This window comes from Pan paniscus, chromosome 12 (genome assembly GCF_029289425.2).
Source record: "Pan paniscus chromosome 12, NHGRI_mPanPan1-v2.0_pri, whole genome shotgun sequence".
Lineage (NCBI taxonomy): Eukaryota > Metazoa > Chordata > Mammalia > Primates > Hominidae > Pan > Pan paniscus.
In genome coordinates this window covers 33,556,953-33,562,544 of record NC_073261.2, presented here as the reverse complement: position 1 = coordinate 33,562,544, position 5,592 = coordinate 33,556,953, and the positions used below count along the sequence as shown (strand labels likewise).

The 5,592-nt window shown below is 42.9% G+C and overlaps 2 pseudogenes; one reads left to right on the top strand and one right to left on the bottom strand.

Annotated features, from left to right (window-relative positions):
- Positions 1-692: 692 nt before the first annotated feature.
- On the bottom strand, positions 693-3,056 carry LOC129397140 (glucoside xylosyltransferase 1-like; annotated as a pseudogene).
- A 1,303-nt stretch (positions 3,057-4,359) lies between these two features.
- LOC117979037 (calponin-2-like) lies at positions 4,360-5,334 on the top strand (annotated as a pseudogene).
- The last annotated feature ends 258 nt before the right edge of the window (positions 5,335-5,592 follow it).

Genomic DNA, 5,592 nt, shown 5'->3' with positions numbered 1-5,592 from the left:
GCAATCTATTCTCAAGCTCCCAACAGGAGTCTTATATAGTCAGGCAGGCAATGATCATATATGGGGACCATTAGAAATAATCTAATGCATACCCTCTGAACTTCAAATTTTTAGTATTCTCATTTTCTGCTCAAGCTCAATTTCAACACAGTTCACAGTTTCTCATATCCACCATGGCATTCTGCCAAGGAACTACAACTCGTGTTCTCTAAACCCATCTGTTCTAAGAATGCTGGGCTGGTTATCAATTTCTAATGTACCTGCTTAAACTTTCCTCTCTCAATGTGTCCCTGACTGAACTGCAGAAGACAGAACAACTGTACTAGCCATCTCTTTCTGCATATCCCATGTCCCCACAGAGGCCACTGTGTCTTCATAAAGCTAACTGCCACGATTTTCACAAGTGATATTTTTCCTTCATGATTTTCCATTTTCTACTTGAGCATTAAAATACCAGGGAGAAAAGGAAGATAATCGTTTAGCAGCTGGGAAAACAAGATATGTGCCTCAGCACAGTACATGCTAAGTATTCAGAATGTATAGTTATAGTAGATAACTATAAATTAGATAACTATTAAAATAGTTATATTAGATAAGTAATAGTTTTCTCATCTTCAAGACTTAAAAAGTTAACTGTTTTAAGTGGGATTCAAAAAAGGAAGGTACTCACTCACATCAACCCAATTAAAACCACATTTCTATAGCTGGATGTAACAATCTTAATCCAAATCATTCACCAAAGTTGTTTAACTTTCTTAAAGTAAGGCTCTAGACATTTGCTTCTTTACAAGTATCTTGCAAAGCCATTATGTGGTAGAAGAAAAGTTTAAATGCACCACATTTTCCTACTGCATTGTAACTAAAATTACTACTCACAGGATGTGTATAGCTTCTGCATTTTGGTCCATCACATTTTCCACCATCAAATGAGTGTACTCTTAAGGTTCTCACTTTATCATCAGCATAACATATTTTGCTTCCAGAATGCCCAGTAAAGCTGAAATTTTTCATTTAAAGTGATAAAAAAGTTCCCCAAATATCTACTTAACAATTTTAGGTCTGAGTTTTAGCAAGACAGTTTAATGCATACACAATGAAAACACTATATTTCTCACTCTCTCTCACACGCACAGATTAAAACCCCAAAGTTTTCACTATATTTCCTCTTTCTTATACAGCTCAATTTTTAACAGGCAGCTTCCTTATAATCTAAACATAATTTTAAATATGATTATCATAAAAATATTTTAAAACAGAGATGAAATGTATAAAGGCAGATATAGATCATCCATGGTTACATTGGTTACATCACATTTCTTTAGAAACAGAACTGTTTCTACTCCTGTAGACAAACTTTTCTCTCACACATTTAAAGTGAGGTTAGTGCTGACATAAAATTATCGCTCTATTCACTGTCTGAGTGTTTGCGGTACATTTTCTTCATTTTCACAGCCCCACCACTCTTGAGAGTATGAGTCAACAGAAGTTTGCAGGCTAAAACCATTCAATAATATTTTCATCAATACTGGAATGATAGTAAGTAACATTACACAACATCAGAGGCCAAAAATTTTTCTTTGTTGAGCCCAAGATTTTAACTTATTCTTCATTACCTGAAAATACTGTTCATTTAACCTCTTTAGGAAAAAAAAATATTCTGTAGATGAATAATTCCTGCCTTAATGCTTCACCCAAGACAGTTCCTTCATACTTATCCTCTGATGCTTTGTTCTTTTCATCCATTTGATGTAGCAGGCAACAAGAATCACCTTTCCTTTGGTGATCTGACATAGCGATCTCTTATGTTTTTGCTAATTGTTTGATAAATATTTAGTAAATTTTTCCACGGTATGTATGCACTGTTTTTTGTAGTTCCAATTCTAAAGGGTTTATTAATGAATGAACATTGTCATCCTAAAAGAACAATTTCTCAGTGCTTCATAAACAGCTCTACATGCTGGTTGCTTATCATCATAGTAAACACCTCTGTTCCCGTGAAAAATAAAGATTCCTTCTTCTGCTTCTTGGCAACTGCTTCCACATAGACAATGATCTGGATGACACTTCCATTGACACGGAAAGACAAAAAGGCTTTCTGGATTATGAAAAAACATGATATCCAACAGATCTTGATCACCCATGTAATGTTTAACTTGTACATTTTAAGCCATGTCATAAGTATATCTCCTCATTGTGGTCACAGTTGTCATATTATTCTTGAAATACTTCCTTCTCATTCAAGTCATGTTTGTCAACATAACTCCAGAGTTTACTCCAGCTTTTCCACAGTATGGATGCCTAGCAAAGCGACTATACCATCCTATTTGACGTTCCTTTTGTTCTGAGGCCATTGCAGAATTTGTGTGGAATTAAATTTCTTTAGTAAAGACCAAATATTATCAGCTGGTCTTTTAAAAAGGCTATCAGTGTGAGAGTCAACTTCTTTCAGGAATAACGGCAAGGACAATCTCTGCAAACCACATGGTTTAAAGAGTTTTTCCACTCTGCTGCATTCTCACTTGGAAAGGTTATGGAGTATATTGTATAATTAAATATTTGTAGAAATGACCCCTGTCAAGCCTTCCTTTAAAACTATGATGTAGTTGATCTTCAGCAAAAATCTGGAATTGAAGAGGTTTGATCCTGAAAATAATAGCTGACTTCAACATGGTCATAGTTTCTTCCAGTCTTTCACCTAGATGCATTTTCTCAACAGGCTGTATTTTCAGACTACACCTGTCCCACCTGCCGGGATGCGCAGCGGGACCAGCGCTGCCCACGCCTCTCACCGCACTGCATCCGCCTCCCGCCAGCCAGGAAGCCACTGCGGCCTGAGGCTTCCCGCCACCACCGCGCGCTCCTTCCTCTGGGGACATGGGGAGCTGGCTGAAGGCGTAAAGGAGCGAGCACAAGCCTCAGGCCAGACACAGCGCCACCACGCGCGGTAGCGCCGCATGGCCCCAGCTGCGTTCCTCGGTCTCCGTCTCCGCCGCGCCCGCCTGGCGAACTGGAGCACAGGGACCATAGTTCTGGAAATTTATCCTTTTTCTCTCCATGGATTCAGCAGCAGTGTCTAAAAGAAAAAAAATTCATCAATCAATCATTTATATATGTTTTAATATAAAGATAAAACACTGCGAACCAGTGGAAATGGATAGAAAGTAATTCAGTTTTACAGAACACATCTGTTTTTCAGGCTCTTACTTTTCTTAAACATAAAAGAGCCATATATATTTCTGTGGAATTCCCCTTTAACTTAAGAATTCATTATCAGCCAATTAGTTTAACGAGGCTGTTTTGTTAGAGGCTGTGGTTGCATTCAAAAATTAGAATAGGAACAACGACTTGTAAAAATTCAACACTTTATTTTATTTTTGAGACAGAGTCTCACTGTGTTGTCCAGGCTGGAGTGCAGTGGCTTGATCTCAGCTCACTGCAACATCCGCCTCCAGGGTTCAAGCCATTCTCCTGCCTCAGCCTCCCGAGTAGCTGGGATTACAGATTTGTGCCACCATACCTGGCTAATTTTTGTATTTTTAGTAGAGAAGGGGTTTCACCATGTTGGCCAGGCTGGTCTCGAACTGCCAACTTCAGGCGATCCTCCCCCCTCAGCCTCCCAAAGTGCTGGGAGTACAGGCGTGATTTAACATTTTAACATTTTAAACTACCACTTACTATATTCACTGTGTCTGTGATTTAATATATCTTTTTCAGTGGCCACAAAATTATAAAATGGATACAGAATAGTCTCTTCAAAAAATTAAGGAAGTTCTTTCTTTTTCTTTTCTTTTTCTTTCTTTTTTTTTTTGTGTGTGTTTGAGACGGAGTCTTGCTCTGTCGCCCAGGCTAGAGTGCAGTGGCGCGATCTTGGCTCACTGCAACCTCCGCCTCCCGGGTTTAAGGAATTCTCTGCTTCAGCCTCCCGAGTAGCTGGGATTACAGGCGCCCGCCACCATGCCCAGCTAATTTTTTTTGTATTTTTAGTAGAGACGAAGTTTCACCATCTTGGCCAGACTGGTCTTGAATTCCTGACCTCATGATCAGCCCGCCTCGGCCTCCCAAAGTGCTGGGATTACAGGCATGAGCCACAGCGCCCGGCCCGAAGTTCTTTCTTCTTAAAAGGATTATAAATATAATTCGTACTGGCATGACACTTTTACTAATATAGATTGACTTTTTGCTTCAAATAACCCATTCGTACATCGAAACTAATTTTGGTCAGTATGTGTGTGTCTGGATGTATGTGTGTGTGGATGTGTGGATGTAAATGGCAGTAAAGGGTAAAAGGGAAGGTGGAAAAAAGGGAGATGGTCTAACATTTTCCACACATTTTTTAAATACACAAAAGATATGTAGTAAAACAATGGTGTGGTGAAAACAAAATATTGCGAACTAGAAAAAAGACTTAGCTTCCGGTCCTGTCGGATCCGCCCCGCGGCGGCGCCCTCCAGCCATAAGCTCCACGCGTTCAACAAGGGCCCCTCCTACAGGCTCTTGGCGGACGTCCAGAACAGGCTTCTGTCCAAATATGACTCCCAGAAGGAGGCAGAGCTCCGCAGCTGGATCAAGGGATTCACTGGCCTCTCCATCCGCCCCAACTTCCAGAAGGGCCTGAAGGACGAGATTATTTTATGCACACTCGTGAACAAACTGCAGCCGGGCTCAGTCCCCAAGATCAAGGGTTTCCGTGTAGAACTGGCACCAGCTAGAAAACCTCTCCAACTTCCTCAAGGCAATGGTCAGCTACGGCATGATCCCGTGGACCTATTTGAGGCCAACGACCTGTTTGAGAGTGGGAACAATATGCAGGTGCGGGTGTCTCTTCTCGCCCTGGCAGGGAAGGCCAAGACTAAGGGGCTGCAGAGCGGGGTGGACATCCGTGACAAGTACTCAGAGAAGCAGAACTTCGACGACACCACCATGAAGGCCAGCCTGTGCGTCATCCGGCTGCAGATTACCAACAAATGTGCCAGCCAGTCAGGCATGACCGCATACGGCACGAGGAGGCATCTCTACGACCCCAAGAACCGCATCCTGCCCCCCATGGACAACTCGACCATCAGCCTCCGGATGGGTACAAACAAGTGCGCCAGCCAGGTGGGCATGACGGCTCCCGGGAACCAGCGGCACATCTATGACACCAAGTTGGGAATCGACAAGTGTGAGAACTCCTCCATGTCCCTGAAGATGGGCTACACGCAGGTCGCCAATCACAGCGGAAAGGTCTTTGGCCTAGGCCGGCAAATATATGAACCCAAGTACTAGCCGGGTGGCCCAGTGGCCCACGGGGCTCCCTCCGCCGGCAACTGCCCAGGGCCAGGGGAGGCCCCTTAGTACCAGGAGGAGATCAGCTACTGAGGCTCCCAGCACGCTCTCTCCACACATGGTCTGCCCGTCTGGGTGTTGGGTTTTTCTGTGTTTTCAACTTTTTTTTTTTTTTAACCTGTTCAGTGCTGCCAGTCAACCGAGGGTCTGTGAGCGGCAGCGTGGGATCAGGCAGCAGGGTTTTTTCCCCCACCTCCCCTTGCTTTGGTTCCTTCGCAGGACTGAGCCACCGGGCTGTGGGGGAAGGGATCAAGGCCGTATCCTGAT